The 15272-nt window shown below is 52.8% G+C and overlaps 1 long non-coding RNA gene across 1 annotated transcript in view; it reads left to right on the top strand.

Moving 5' to 3' along the window:
* Positions 1 to 11936, top strand: part of LOC113975273 — a 23375-nt gene extending 11439 nt beyond the window's left edge. Inside the window, exons 2-4 of the long non-coding RNA XR_003536800.1 lie at positions 2939 to 3030; positions 3459 to 3811; positions 11567 to 11936. This is a non-coding gene — a long non-coding RNA (uncharacterized LOC113975273). The remainder of the gene's footprint in view (positions 1 to 2938; positions 3031 to 3458; positions 3812 to 11566) is intronic.
* Positions 11937 to 15272: the final 3336 nt, after the last annotated feature.

Raw genomic sequence — 15272 nt, 5'->3', positions numbered from 1 at the left:
AAAGTCAAAGCGGGATTGCGGGGAGGGCGAAGGGGGGTCGGCGAAGAAAGAAGGGAAGATTTTTCCCCGCACCCCACGCGCATCCCTGCCCCTCGCCAGCCTCGCCCAAATGCTCTGTTTTCCCCCCTTCTTTCCCCCCATTTTTTCCCCCCTCGATGCCTTCCTGCCTCTCTTTCCGCAGGACGCACAAAGCCAACCGAGGGGCGGATGGGCCGTGTCGAGGCGAAGCGCATCCTTTCCCGCTCCCCCCCTCTCCCCTCCTCTAATTTCTCCCTCTAATTCCATCTTGGCTCCCGTTCCCGGCGCCCTCTCGCGCGGGGGGCTGCGGCCCCTCTCCCTCCCCTCCCTGCGGGTGCATGCGTGCTGGAACGGCGGAGAGGGGAAGGAGAGAAGGTGGGAGCCACCATTTTAGGCAGCTGCCGTGTAAAATGGCTGATTCCCTTCCCCTGGCCCTCGCCACGCGGTCGGCTGCATCCCGGCAGCATCCCGCCTGCATCCCGCCTGCATCCCGCCTGCATCCCGCCTGCATCCCGGCGGCATCGCGCGGGCGGGGATGGATCCTGCCCGTGCTGCCCCCGGTCCCTCAGCACCGCGGGGCCCGTCCCGGCCTCGGGATTTCCCTGTTCCCAGAGCCATGGGCTCGGCTCGGGGCGTCGCAGCCACGAAACCCCCCGGGTCACACACGAGGCACCGACCCAAACCCCAAACCAGCCTCCTCTCGTCTCGTCTTCTGCGATGGGGACGGCGCCAAAAGCGAGTGCGTGGTCCTTTTTTACCAGATTTTTTATAACCGTTGTTTGAAATGCCCTCCTGGGGACATTGTGGGGCTCGAGGCTCGGCTGCTGGATTTTTTCCTCGATGCAATGGATGACATTTCATTCTTTGTGTACTATGATGGCATTAGTGAAACAGCTGTTTGATTATTTTTTTTTTACCCCTCCTCCCTCTTTTGGACTAGAAAAATTCAACAGCCTCATTTTTTTCTGCTGCTGAAACCATTTTGTGGCTATTTAGGAAAGGGGGAAAAAAATCAGTGTGAATCATGAGTGACTCCATCCCCTCCTTGTGCACGATGGGCTGAGGCGTGAGAGACTTCCAGAGGATCTGTGAGCACAAAGTTATTGTGCTCAGGTTAATATGAGAGAGGGGGAAAATCTCCTCATAGAACCTGGTGGGGTGTGAACTGGTTAGTTTTACTACAGCACTTGAAATGTTTTGGGGTATTTTATCTGAAGACCTGTTGTGAGAGGCTTGTGGGTTTGGTGAAAATCTTGGTGTTCCATGAGGCCGCGTTGGTTGTTCTTTTTAATTTCTCCCCATCCCTCTCTGTTGCCATGAGACCTGGAAACTTAAAAGCCTAAATATGCTGAGTGAGTTTAACCCTGGTGTGACGGGAATTTTGAAAGCAGATTAAAACCACCTCAAAATCTATCCTTAGAAGAAAAATAAATCACATTTTTTGCCGGTGGGCTGGCGGCGGGGCCCCGAACACGCCTGGCTGGGGGCGGCCCCATGGGGAACCCTGGCTGGGCTCATCTCAATCCTGGTCCCTGGTGGGGTCTGTGAGGTAGGAAGGGACTGGGGAAGGGGTGACTGTCACAGTTGTACCCCTTTAGCTGGAGCTGTGAGGGGTGTGTGGCCACGCGCTCGCTCCGCCTGCCAAACGTGCTTAGTCAGGAATGGGAAATACTTCCCTAAAACTTGCAAAAATGCACTAAGGCTCTTAGCTCTTGGGCTAAGCTGCAGCTACTTAGCCCATTTCTCACTGATTTTATTTATAAACTTCAGTCCATGCTGGGGGGATTTATTTTTTTTTCTTCCTTTTTTTTTCCTCCCTCTTTCCCTGGGATGGGGCACATCAGTGGGTTGGAAGTGGGGCTGGAAGGAGAGGATGGGTCTGGGCATCCCTGCTCTGCTCCCACCAGTGCCACTCGGGCTCCCCATCACTGAATTTCCACAGAATTGGATTGTCTCTGATTTCTGTAGCATTATAAATGATTTATGGGACTAATGGATGGGAGAACAGGCTCTTTCTCTGGCCTGAGTCCTTCCTCTCTTAAACAAGCCACGTCAGTTCTATACTGGGTGTCTAAATCGATGTGTAGCAGAGTTTACACAGAGGGAAAAATATACAAAGTGAATATTAATATATTATTAAAATATAAACCAATTCTGTAGGGATGCTCCAAAGCAGCCTGGAGCAGGGGCTGGCAGCACAAGGGTCAGGGCTGCCTGGTTGTGTTATTTTTAGGCAGGGATGTGCAGTGCTGGAGCTTTCCCGCTTGGTTCCTACTGCATCAGCAAGGGGGAACCCTGCAGAGCACAGGGTACATCCCAAGCCTCTTCCCTCCATGTGGCTCCCTGGGCTTGGGGGGGAAGTGCTTGGGGCAATCAGGATAAACCCCCCTGAGCAGGGGCCACGGGGAGCTCTGGGTTTGGGTTCAGCTTTCGACCTTGGTGCTGCAGCTGCTGCCCTGGGCAGAGAGGGAAGCCTGGAGAACACAGCTTCCCTGAAGGCAAAGAATAAATAAAGGTGGTTTTTTTGCCTTAGATTTATGGGTTTTGGTCCTGCCTTGTCATTCCTGAATACTTGGGGCCGACTTTGCCACCGTGGCCACAGCAGGATGCTGGCTGGCCCCACACTTGCTGGGGGCAGGGAATGGTGCAATGAGAGCTTTCCCCCATTTCAAATCCCCCCAGAGCAGATCCCGACTCCTCTCGCTCCCCACAGGGCAGAGGCTCCACTGGGGCATCTCGGGTTTGGAAACCAGCCCTGTTGCAAGGATGCTGAGAGTTTTCCAACTTTCTTCTCTCTTCCTTATTCCCCTTTCCTGCCAGAAAAGTGGCTGCAATCTCCCTGTCCTGGTGTAATCCAGATAGGGAACATGGGGCTGACATTTAAAGTGTTCCCATCCTCTTTTCTTTCTCTTCCTGTCAGGGAGGACGTGAGTTCATCCGATGGGAAGCTCATTTTCTGGCCGATGAATCGCAGGTCCCTGTCCCCCGTGAAAGTTCACAGGGAATATCCTGGTAAGTGGATTTTTAAAAAAAATTTAATTTTTTTATAGGCTTTCCCTAAGCTCTTACACCAGGCTCTGGCACTGTCACTCTGCTGAGACGGGCCGAGTGTCACCATGGCAAGTGTTTGGGGACTGGTGTGAGCCCACAGCAACCACACCGTGGGGAAAAAGAGGGACCAAAAGCTCCATGGTCACCAGCTCTGTGGTCACCAGCACCTTCCTTGCTGACCACTTGGCCTAAAGTCTCAACCATCCAGGGATTTTGTTCTGTGCTTAACATCTGTTCTTGTGGGTTTGTTGGTCCGTTATTCCCAAACCCCAGGAGAGATCTGTCCTACACGCAGGAACAAAGAGCTCCTTTAGGGTCTTTGGGGAGGGTTTTTTGCCTTTGAAATGGAAAGGGGGTAATAAAGGTGTTTCTCTTGTGTTTCATTGTAGCTCAGATCAGCTCGTTACCACATGAACCCAGGAGTGGGGCCTGTATGGAAACCCCCACCCTCCAAAAGCCATGAGCCCCTGCCTACAGGGATCTGACAGCAGGATCTGCCTTGTGAGACCCTCAGCAGAAGCCCCTCACCATGGTTGATCCCACATGCACTCTCCTCCTCTTCCTCCTCCAACCAGCAGACCCCGGCCTGCAGCACGACGTGGATCATGATTTGCACCAGCGTCCGTCCAGGCTGCCCAGGGCTGCTGAGGGGACACAGCACCAGCTCAGGGATGGACGGGTGGAGAGGACACCAGGACATCCCCATCCCACTGCTGCACAACACCCCAGGGACCACTTGCTGGTGAGACTGGGGTGGGATGTGGGCGCCTCTCTGGCAGGTCGCACTGGGGCACGGGGAAGCTGCATCCACTGAGGGATGGGGAGCTCAGGTAGAGCCCACACCGGTGGGCAGCTGGCCTGAGGCGGAGGTGATGGGCAGGGGGAGAGGTGCTGGGAAGGGACAGTGTGTTTATTATTGAGGCGCAGCTGAAGCGGGTCCTTTGCCAGTGGTCAAGTCTGAATCACAAACTCCGCATTGTTTCCGAGTGGGTTCAGCACATTTCCCTTCTCCCCCTCCCTTCCCCTTTCCTCTCCTCTCGCCCTCGCACAAAGCTGTCATTGTGCCGGGGACTTGGTGATGGCAGCGTTGTTATTTGGTGTAAAAAAAAAAAAAAGAAAAAAAAAAAAAGAAAAGAAAGAAGTGGGGAGGGGGGGACCCAACAAGGTGAAGAGGTTTAAATCAGCTTAGCCCAAATGCCAATTAAAAACCAAAGAGGATTAGGCTTGTGATCAGCAGAATAGACAGTCATTGTACCCCGAGGAGGAGGTTTTCCCCCTCCCCAGGCCTGATGCAGTCGTGCTGCAGGTCTCCCTGTGATCATCACTGCTCTGCCCCTGAGCTGGGATGGAGCAGGGCAGGGGCTGCCTCTGACCCCAGGGCCGGGCTGCCCACCCGCCAGAGCCCTTGCCTGGGGCAGCAAAAGCCCCACAGGTTCCTGGTGCAAAGACCTTTTCTTGCATTTTTTAAGTGTGTGTGAGGACTCTTGTCTTGCCTCGGGTTCAGCCAAGCAGGGAGAGTTCTCGATCTCTCTGCCAAAGGAACGGTGTTCCCTGGAACAGGCTCTTGGGCTGAGAGTGTCCCTTGGCTGGGAGCCGGTGGAGGGTCCCTGGGGTGAGGTCCTGTCTGGGGGTCTGAGCAGACACTGTCCCCACCCTCTAGACACCTGTGTGCTGGCCGAGGGCTCTCTCCAGCCATGGGACTGGGCAGTGGGGACCATTGGTCAGGAGAAACCAGCACATCGCCTCTGGTCCCAGGGCTGCGGTGGCGAAGTGCCAGAAGCATTGTATGGATTCTCCTCCAGACAGTGGAGATCCAGAGAAGACTTGGCACTTCTCTGCTCCATGGCCTGGAGATGACATCACAAGTGCTCTCTGCCTGATTTAATTCTCTGCCACCCGGCAGCTTCCCGATGTCATGGTTTGGAGTCTAATGTAGCCAGAACTTGTGGTCCTTGTAGCATCCTCACCTGCAGAGAAGAACCTGGGCTGGGTGAGGTGTGTGTGGGTGCTTGCTTGGATGTCTCCCAGACTTATGCAGCTCACCCATCTCTAAGCATGTCTCCCAGTACACCACCAAACTGGTAAAACCCCAGGAATCAACGTGGCTGCTGTTAATGGGGATTAGAGTCTGCTGCCATTTCAGTCCTGGCTCGCCTGACAGAGTGGTGAAGGCAAATCCCCTGCAGCCAAAATGGGTGTGAAAAGGGTGTTGCCAGAGCCAGAGTGTCCTGATGCCACACTAGCAACTTTAAACTTAGGTAGAAAGTGTAATTGTGGGCTCTATTTGAGGCTATTTGGGAAAGGAAAGGTGCCAAGCAAAGGTGGGAACTGGGCCAAGCAGGAAGAGGTTTAAGGAATATCAGCAACAAATTCAGATGGAGCTTGAGCACCTCCATGTCTGAGTGCAGATGGGTTCAGCCTCAGTCCCCCCTCTCTTTTAGTCTGATCCTGCCTGGCAGTTGGGGGTGCAAAGGCACCCCTTGCACATCTCTCCTGCCTTTTCTCGGGGTGAATCCTCTCTGCTAAGGGGGACCATTGCCCAGCTGAGGAGACCCTGGAGCTTGGTGGATCCCACTGTCCTGCTTTGCACAGGAGCCCAGGATGGCTGCGGTGGGGTCTGGTCCAGCCCCAGCCATCCTCTAGAAGACACTGAGCTGTCGTCTCTAGATGCAAAATGCTCCTGGCTTTGGGCCAGGGAGACCAAAAAGGAGCAAAAGGGCCTTTTCCCTGGAGAGCAGAAGAAGGAGAGAGCATCCCACCTCTGGACCAGGAGCCGCTTCTCTCCGATCCAGCGCCTGGTCAGCACTGGCTGAAGGAGCACAGTCATGAACTCCAGTGCTGGGGCAGGGGATGCTCGGGGAGCATTTGGGAGCAGAAAGCAGGAATGCTGCGGAGCAAAGGAAATTGCGCTTTGAGGGGAGAGGGAAAGGGTGAGGGAGATGTTGAGAGCTGGGAGGTGCAACGCCTTCACCTCCCTCCTCCAGAAACCCCTCGTGCCACCACTGCCCCCCGTGCCCGAGGATGCCCACGGACGGCACCCAGCGAGCGCCCGGGCTGTGGGAGCGGGGAAGGGGGCAGGATCCGTCGCCTTTTGTTGCTGCCGTGTAATTTATGATATGAGAGAGGGCCATTGTCTGGACCCATCCTGTATTTTTCCGAGGGCTTTGCCTCTCTTCCCAGCCCCCCGCTGTGCTCCTGCTACTGTACGGTTGCTATGGGACGTGCTCCCCGCGCCGCGGCTATGCGGGGCAGTGCCGGGGAGGGCTGCCCGCCGCGCCCGGACCCATCTGGAGCCCCGAGCCCGCTGCCGGCAGCCCGGGCCCTCGGCGGCCCCGCTGACGTGCCGAGGGCCTGGGAATGGGGCTTTGGGCCCATCCAAGTTCACGGCCACCGGAGGCATTCAGCTGCCGGAGGGGAGGAGGGGGGGCAGCGGGATCTGGGGCGTTTGGCTCCATTCTCCCTTCCCTTTCAGCGCCGGCAGTGTCCTCGGTGCATACAGATCCCCCGTCCCTTTCTCCTCCTGACAAGTGCGCACATAAATAAATTACCCCACCGGGCGAGTGTGGAACAATCTGTCCCCTAAATTCTATTCATTGCCAGACAGGACTCATTATTCCCCCGATTAAAGCCGCTGGAGTAGCTTGCAAGGGTTACAGTTACTCTGTCAAACTGTAAATAAGACACTAAAAATAAAGGGCGCTGGCGAGAGAAGGGGGAAAGGGAAGCCAGACTAATGCCTGCTGCTAGGGAAACCGAATGAATCCCTAATGACGCTGTGTACAAACTGCAAATAATGAAGGAAAAGTGACAAACAGACCTCGGCCAGGCTGTGGCGAGGTCCTTGCTCTACAGTGGTGGTGGCGACTGGCTCGCCCCTTCCTCCAGGGAGAGCCAACAGGGAGGGGGACCCCCTTCCACACCCCTCTGAGCAGAGAGTTTAAGCCCTTGTCCTTCACTTTCAGGAAGGTTTAGGTTTTGTGTCCTTCACTTTCAGGAAGGTTTAGGTTTAGGTTTGTTTTCCAGGCATAAAACCCACCTTGGCTGGAGCCCACGTTCCGAGGTTGCACAGGGAAAAGGTCCATTGCCCGTGGCCTCAGGGCACAGCAGCAGCTCCCAAGCTTTTAGTTTGTGCTCTGCTGTCAGGAGCAGAGCACAGAGCTCTGACCTAGGACAGGGAGTTGAGTCCATCCATCTGCCCGGAGTCCTGGGGGATGCAGCCAGGGCTCCTTCCCACCTGCAGCAGGTCCTTGCTCTCCTGGCTGAGACAGAGACCCAGGGCTCAGTCCTGGCTCTGGTCCACTGCTGCCTGGGACATGATAGATGTCAGGGAAGGATGTGTCCAGCCCTAGAAATCCTCTTTGGATAAAATAAAATTCCTTCCTTGCTGGTCTCTTGCCAGCCAGCAAAGATAGGGCCATTCACCTCACAGAGGATTCTTCTTTTCCTCCTTTGATACTTTAGAGCTGCTGAAGTGAGGCAAAAAATTCAGCTATAGGCTCATCGTGGGTATTTCTCAGTTCCAGAGGGACTCAGATGTGAGAGTTTTGTTTCAGGTCCTCCCTGAACTATTCCCACCACCTGCAATGGGCAAAATACTGGAATTCTCTGTGTTGCTCAGGGAAATATATTGCTTCATGTCTCCCAAGCATCGAAAAGCAGTGAAGAAAGCTCTGAGCTGTGCTTCTCCAGGTGGATTCTTGCTCTCCAAAGGAGAAACCCAAGGAAAAGTCCCAGTGGGGCCATGAAGTCCTGGGCACCTGGAGCAAACGTATCACTGGGCTGGGAACTGAGCTCTCACCCCACATATCTGCGTGGGTGCCTCACTGCACATCCATCCTCCTGCAGAGCCCAGCAGTGCTGGGGCCCTTTTGGGGCCTGATCTGCAAAAAAGGACCAAGGAAGGGCACAGCCAAGAGCAAGAGGAGCAGCAAGGTGCCAATCCCTGCCCTGCAGATGCTGCTCTGCAGGACACCCACCTGTTCTCCCACTGGCAGCAGAATCCAAGGAGCCTCGTGCAGGTGGAAGGTTTTTAGAGATGTGCTCTGCTTGGGGCTTTCACAAAGCTCAGACATCTTAAAAGGGATTTTTCGGGGCAGCCAAGCCAGTCTGGAGCCCAGTTGTGTTTCCCAGTCAGGTCAAACCTGGGTTTAGCAGATTTCTTCCCTTTCTATCTTAGGGAAAAAAACACTTTTCACTCCCAGTTCCTGGCTGTGAAGCCTCATGACTCCACAGCAGCATTCCTGGGACATTCCTGTTGCCGGTGGTATGTGCAGAATTTCAAACAGTGGCACATGGCTCCACATCTCCTTGTGCTCCCCCAGCTGGACTCCATTATTTGGGAGAAACTCCAGGATGGAGCAGATTTATTGTTGCCACTAGTAATAGTGTTGCCTGTGCAGCTCCTGCAGCCCCAGGTGGGTGTGTGGAGGTGGTGATGAAGGAAGAGCTGAGATCTTGTCCTTCCTCTGCAAAATTTACCAGCTTTGCTGGAAAAGGAGCAATTCTAAAATAGCCTCATAGCCAGTCAGGCCTGAGCAAGACAAACCCACGCCTGGGCTGATCTGGTGCTACCCAGCCATGGAAATGGGCAGCTCTTCACCAAAACTGCTCTCTGGAGGTTGCCTTTAGATGAGTGATGGGCTTAAAGAGCCTCACTGCATCCTGGGAGAAGGTTTTGATCCCATGGGCTTTGCTCCCTTGCCAGGAACAGCTTTGCTTGAGGACTCAGGTCCTGGGAGCAGCATCAGTGCCAGGGATGCACTCAGGAATACTCAACTCCCCTTGAGATCTCACCAAGATTGGCAAAAAATAACTTACTTGCCTTTCCCTGCTTGAATCTCTTGGGTCACATTTTCCAAGGTTTCTCTCAACCTCTAAAAATATGATTATTGCTATTTTTTACTGGAAGCTATGATTCCCCTCCCTGTTAATCACCCAGTGTCAGAAACTCAAGCGTTACTGTGGTGGTTGATGAGGCTGGGGGTTGTCAGTCCTTGAACAAAGCACATCCTGACCAGGTTTGCCCTGCAGCCACCTGGAGACATGAGGAATGAGAGTCCTCAGTTTTAAATATCTTTATCCCAGTTCTGAGAAGATCCTGTGCCTCCTTTAGTTTCCTCAAGACACCTGAAGGTGTTTTTCCCCCTGTCTATGGATGTCATCTAAATATGCCCACGAACCAGGAGCTGGCAGGTTGCTCTTGGCCCTTCAAAGGTTGCTCAGCAGGGTCTGAATGGTTTGTGGAGGCCGTGTTTCAGTCACACCATTGCCAGTCCCCTTCCTTTTCAGGGACTAGGATGAGGCAAACCTTCAGTTTGGTTTAATCCTCAGAGTCTGGTTCTGAAGGAGTTTGCTGGCACACGCACACACATTTGCAGGAATAGCCAGGTAACTCACAGGGCTAAATCACTCTGGGTTTTTTTTTCATTATAACCTCCTTTTAAAGCATGTTTAAATGCTCCCCTGCAGGCTCGTGTGAGGGCTGTTAAGGGCTTCATTTGAATAAATAAGGGCACAGGTACAGGAGGAACATCAGCACAGCCCCTGGAAGCCCAGTGCCAGCGAGGGCAGCAGAGGGCTGGCGAGTGGGGAAGGGCCTCGATGTTATATATTCCATAAAGTAGAGTAATTAAGTATTACTAGTTTTGATGACTTCAAACAGAGTGACTCCAGGAAATAAGCCCCTTCTTTATAATTAGTGGGATTTCCTCTGCATCAAACGGAGAGATTGATTCTTTAATCTGCTCACATGCTTTTGATTTGGTCTTTCAGCTGCTTGTACCAACTGCTTCTACTCCCTGCTCTTGCCGATAAAACCTTGCAAAGGAGATTTTAGGAAGGCATGACCTGAGTTGAGGTCCAGGATTTTCTTTGTGTGTGGCTGTTTTGTGTATTCCTAATTTGCCAGAGATGATGATGGTGATGATAGCAATAATCAAAAATAACACAGGCATGGGTTTTTAACATCCACATACGTGGTCAAATAATTGGGCTTTGGGGTTTTGATTATTGTTTCTTCTTCCCAACACACCTCTTAGCTCTGGCTCATGCTCTTTAACACCTGAAAAGTTAATTTTGGCTACCTGTCTGCAGTACCCCTGAGCTGTCCTGGGTGGGACTTACTGTAAAATGTTGCTCTTGTAAGAGAGCACAGCCCTAACTTCAGGGTTTGGGTGGGCTGTTGGCATTCCAAGGGTTCCTTTGAAGTAAGGACTTGGTATGTTCAGTCTTTTTAGAGTATTTCAGGTGTTGGTCCTGATTTAGGCCTAAACCCAGGAACTTTGGAAGCTTTGTCTGAAATAAAATGGCTTGTGGCTGCCCCATCCCTGGAGGTGTTCAAGGCTGGGTTGGAAGGGGCTTGGAGCAACCTGGTCTAGTGGAAGGTGTCCCTGCCTAAGGCAGGAGGGGTGGAACAAGATGAGCTTTAGGGTGCCTTCCAATCCAAACCATCTCATGGTTCTGTGATTCTATGAAAACCCCCACAAATGTTGCTGCTTTCCAAACAAAGAATTCAGGAGGGAGCAGGAACTTGCCCTGTGCAGGTGAAAGAAGCCGATGGTGAGCAACCAGCTCCTTCCTGGGCATCTCCACAGGCTCAGGGCACTGTGTCAGTTGTATGGGAACTGTGCTCTGGGGTCTGTGTTAGTTCCAGGCATGGGCTGAACCTATTCTGTGCTACCCCCACCTCCAAACCAGCTCAGACCTTGAATCATGACAGCAAACAGTTCCCAGATGGATTTCTTTCTGGCCTATGAGGTTCTTCTGGGACCGCTGAGGAGGGAAAAAAGGGTGAAAATTTGGGATTATGCTGTTTTCCTTCCACCTTTTGGTCCTGTTGGAAATGTGCAGGATGGGCAAGAGAGAGGGTGGTGGTGCTGGACCTTGGCTGTGGGTAAAAACGGGAGGACGATGGCCCTGCAGGAGGGTGTTTTGGCAGCTCTAGGGCAGGGACTGGTGTCCCACCCACTGTGGGGGCTGCTGTTTCTCTCAGCTCACCTCACCCCCAAAACAAGGAGGGGAGGGCTGTCCCCACCGTGGTCAGGTGGCCACCAGCCTGCAGGGAGGAGCTGAGGGAAAGGGATGGATCATCCTGGGTTCACCTGGAGCCGGAGCAGTGGTTGGTGCCCCTCAGCAGCCTCCCCACGTCGGGAGCGGTGTCGAACACGGATCGTGTAATTAGGGACCCGGTGAACACGTAACTGTACAATTATGCAAATAGTGATCAAAATCACTGTTTTCAGCAGAAATGCCTGAAGATCAAGACAGAAGCTTCATGCAACCTTAATTTAATCTGGTCCTGCAGGAGTGGGGAGGTCTGATGGATGACCCAACCTTGTGCCTGCCCGTGTTTAGCAAGGCTGGGGTGGGAGGCAGGGGAGAGGAGCACCCGAGCATGCAAAGTGAGGGGAAAATGGCACTGGAATCTTGTCAGCAAACCAGGGAAAAATGGCACAAAGTGCTGATGTTTACGGTGATTTTATTTTTCTTTTAATTTCAGGTGAAGAACACAAGGCTGGAAGGAAAAAAAAAAAGGAAGAAAAAAGAGAAAAAGAGTCTCCAACCCCAGGAAATCTGTGTTAATTGCTTATGAATGTCTCTGTCTAAAAAATTATCGAATTGATGTTGTCGTGCTTTTTTTTGACAGGCTGTCTGTTACATTTTTTTTAAAATATTCATGCACTGAAATCTAATTACTAGGCAAATTTAATGATAATGAAATGAAGGCACTTTAGCAGAAAGCACAGGGCCTTGTTAATGTTTTCTCAGCCTCTGTCTTGTTCATATTTTTAAAATTATGTTTTTTTACAACTGTCTTTCTTGCCTATGAAAAAAAAAAGATTGCTGAAAATAAAACTCGGATTGTCGATGATGTTTGTGGTGGCTCTGTTTGTAATGATGGGGAATTCGCAAGGTGATTAAAGGTGTTTTGCAAAAATCAAATGAGCCTAACCTAATCAGACAAGGCAGATGAAATATTGTTATTAGAGAGGTAACATTAAGAGCACGCCTGGAGGTTGCAACAAAGATGAAGTCTCCAGTGTGTGTGCAGGGGCAACAACACCCTCGCCATCCTCTGGGCCTCTCCAGCCCCTTTCCAGGGCATAGGACTTGTCTGTGCCCTCCCTAAGACAGGTCTGGGTGGTTGGAACTTGCCTGTGATGGTTGGAGCACGTGCGTAATGGTTGGGGCGTGCACGTGGTGGTTGGAGCATGAATATGGTGGTTGGGGGACACATGTGGTGGATGAAGGACACGTGTGATGGTGGGAGCACGCACATGATGGTTGGAATAATGCCTGTGGTGGTTAGAACCCACATGTGATGGTAGGAGCACACGTGTGATGGCTGAAGCATGCACGTGATGGCTGTAGGATGTGTGATGGCTGGAGCACATGCATGATGGAGTATGAATGTGATGGCTGTAGGACATGTGATGGATGGAGCACACGCATGATGGAGCATGCATGTGATGGCTGGACCTTGCATGTGATGGCTGGACCTCGCATGTGAAGGCTGGAGCACACACGTGATGGTCAGACCATGCACCAAGCTTCTACCCCCCTCAGCTCCACCTGCTCCAGGTGCCCCCTGCACCCTCCTGGGTGGGCACTGAGCAGTGTGTCAGCAGCTGGGTGGCAGAAAAAAGCCATGGGCCTGAGGAGATACCACCTGGGACCCATGAGCCACCAGGGCAGGGGCCAATCTGATTGCCAGGAGGTTATGGAAAGGCTCTGCTTCCCTTCTACCTTCAGCTCAGCCTCTGCCCATGCTGCAGGCTGTGGTGGGCATCCACACCATGGCCAGTCCTGCACCACAGCTCTCAGCTCTGCCCCTGCTCCTTGTGTGAGCTGAAGGCTCTGGCTGGTGCTGAGGATCATGGTGAAGGGTTAGGGATTGGGGTGCTGGTGACCCTGATCATCTCTGTAGGATCTGCTCCTCTGAAAGACCATGGCAAAGCTGCTTTTGCAGTGGTTGGAGTGCCCTGGTGAAGGTGGGGTAGGTGGGAAGGGATGTGTAGCTGGGCTTGTTGCTGCAGAACAGGCCCCCCTTGTGGGGTGGCTGGAGGTCGAGCTGGCATGAAGGGTCTCATGCTCCTCAGGTGTCCCCAGCAATGGCTCAAAGTGAGGAGCCTCTGGGGTCCTTGTTTCTGTAGGAATGAAGTGCCGTGGGAATTCAGGAGTTTGCAGACGTGGCTGTGAACAAGAGTAGGCAGAACTGGCTTTTTCTCCCCAAAAATGCTGCCCTTTGCATCCTGGGGGCACTAGTGGAAGTTCAATGGGTTTGCACAGCTGCGGCAGGTCCTGAGGGAGGACCATGACAGGCCAGGGCACATTTTGGACCTCTTTTGACTTGCAGACTCCGTGCTCCCTCGATGAGACCAAGGGTCCCTGCCAGGCCCTTCTTGTGCTGCAGACCAGCTTTCTGGTTGGGGAAAACCTCTTGGAAGCAGCTCCTGGATCACGTTAATCCCCTTAAACCTTCCTGCAGCCATTCCCTGGTGGTGATCAGCCACTGAAAGGCTTCCTGACACCATCTCTGAACTGCTAAAGTTGATTGCAGAGGGATCCCTGCTCCCCAGAGGTGACAGGATGACCATTGATCTGCTTTGTGTCTCTGGGTTCCACACCTCCTGCTGCAAAGTCTTGGTCACTTGTGGGCCTGAGTGAGGACAAGGAGAGCTTCCTGCTTGCTCCTGAATCTGCAGCCACACAGATTTGTGGTCTGGATTTCCAGGCTTGCAGCAAGGAATGCTCCCTCTGCACTGCAAAAGATGCTCCTTTCTCTCCCCCCCGTCAGAGGACCCATCTCCAGCATCAGAGCAGTGCTTCCATCTGCCCTGATGAGATGCCATGGCAGGAGTTCAGTGAAACAGGAAGGGGTTGCAGACTCTGCTGTGGGGACCTCCAGCTCCAGGACCCCACAAGTGCATTTACTAAAGGCTTTTGCATCCCTCCTCTGTGCTTCTCCAGCTGCGCCTCTTGTCTCCTAAAGTGCTTCACGTGGTTTTCCCCTGATTTCAGCTCATCTCCTGGTGGAGCAGAGCAGTCCCTGGGTTCCCTACATAAAATTACAGACTGTTTTGGGGCTGGAAGGGACCTTAAAGCTCATCTCATTCCAACCCCCTGCCAGGGGCAGGGACACCTTCCACCAGCCCAGGTTTCTCCAAGCCCCATCCAACCTGGCCTTGAACACTTCCAGGGATGGGGCAGCCACAGCTGCTCTGGGCAAGGGCCTCACCACCCTCATTGTAAAAACCTTCTTCCTTATATAAAATATAAGCTTCTGATGTGTGAGAAGCAGTTAGATGTTCATCTCTGTCCTGAAAAAAACCCCTTTCTGAGCGGCCTTGGGAGTGCTCACAGTCTTGCACACTCACACACGTCCCTGTTTGTGTCACAAAGCTCCTGAGCTGCATTTATCCTCCACAGTGACAGTTTTCCATTAGGGAGCTGCAGCCCAGCACGGTGATTATAATTGTCACTAATTTCTTTCTTTGGCAATCAGGTTTGCACCTTGACACACTGGCATAAAATGAAGCAGATTTCACTCTCAAAGGTTCACTCTCAAAATTTTTGTACCCCAATTTCTTTAGGGGAAGCTGGTGCTGCTCTGTGGTGCCTCTGCAGAGATGCCAAGTTTGGGCTTTAGGTGAGGGAAGGACAATATTAACAACACCATGAGCCAGGGACTGGGAATGCCTCGTGCAAACCCCTTCTGAAGGGGCAGCCACCCTCCTGAGCAGGCAAATCCCAACCCCACTCTAGAGAAGGCTGGATGCAGAAATGGAAGGCTCTTCCCTGGATTTGATTTGGGCTGGAGCATCTCAGGACAGGGCAGGGCTCTGCACTGATGCACTTCCCCTGGGCATCCCGGGCAGAGCCTCACACTGGTGCCCCCAGTGAGGGGAATCACCTGCTTTGCTGGTCAGGCTTTTCCCCCTGAACCCATTAAATCAGTGCAAATGGGATGGAATTACAGCAAGGCAGTGTGGGACGAGTAAAGAGAGTCTGTGGGGCTCATGAGGGTTCAGAGAGGTGGGAAAGACATGCTTCTGGATTGCTCCTGCCTTTCTACTGGGGTCATGAGAGGAGAATTTGGCCCTCTTATTTATTTATTTTTTTTTTAGCTTAAGCCTCTGAAGAGAGTGCTGCAGAGATTCCCAGGGGGTATCGACTGGCAGGAGTCCCATGACACCCTCAAAAAT

The sequence above is a fragment of the Neopelma chrysocephalum genome, unplaced genomic scaffold (genome assembly GCF_003984885.1).
Source record: "Neopelma chrysocephalum unplaced genomic scaffold, ASM398488v2 Primary Assembly neopelma1_137, whole genome shotgun sequence".
Taxonomy (NCBI): Eukaryota; Metazoa; Chordata; class Aves; order Passeriformes; family Pipridae; genus Neopelma; species Neopelma chrysocephalum.
This window is presented reverse-complemented; position numbering and strand designations above follow the sequence as displayed.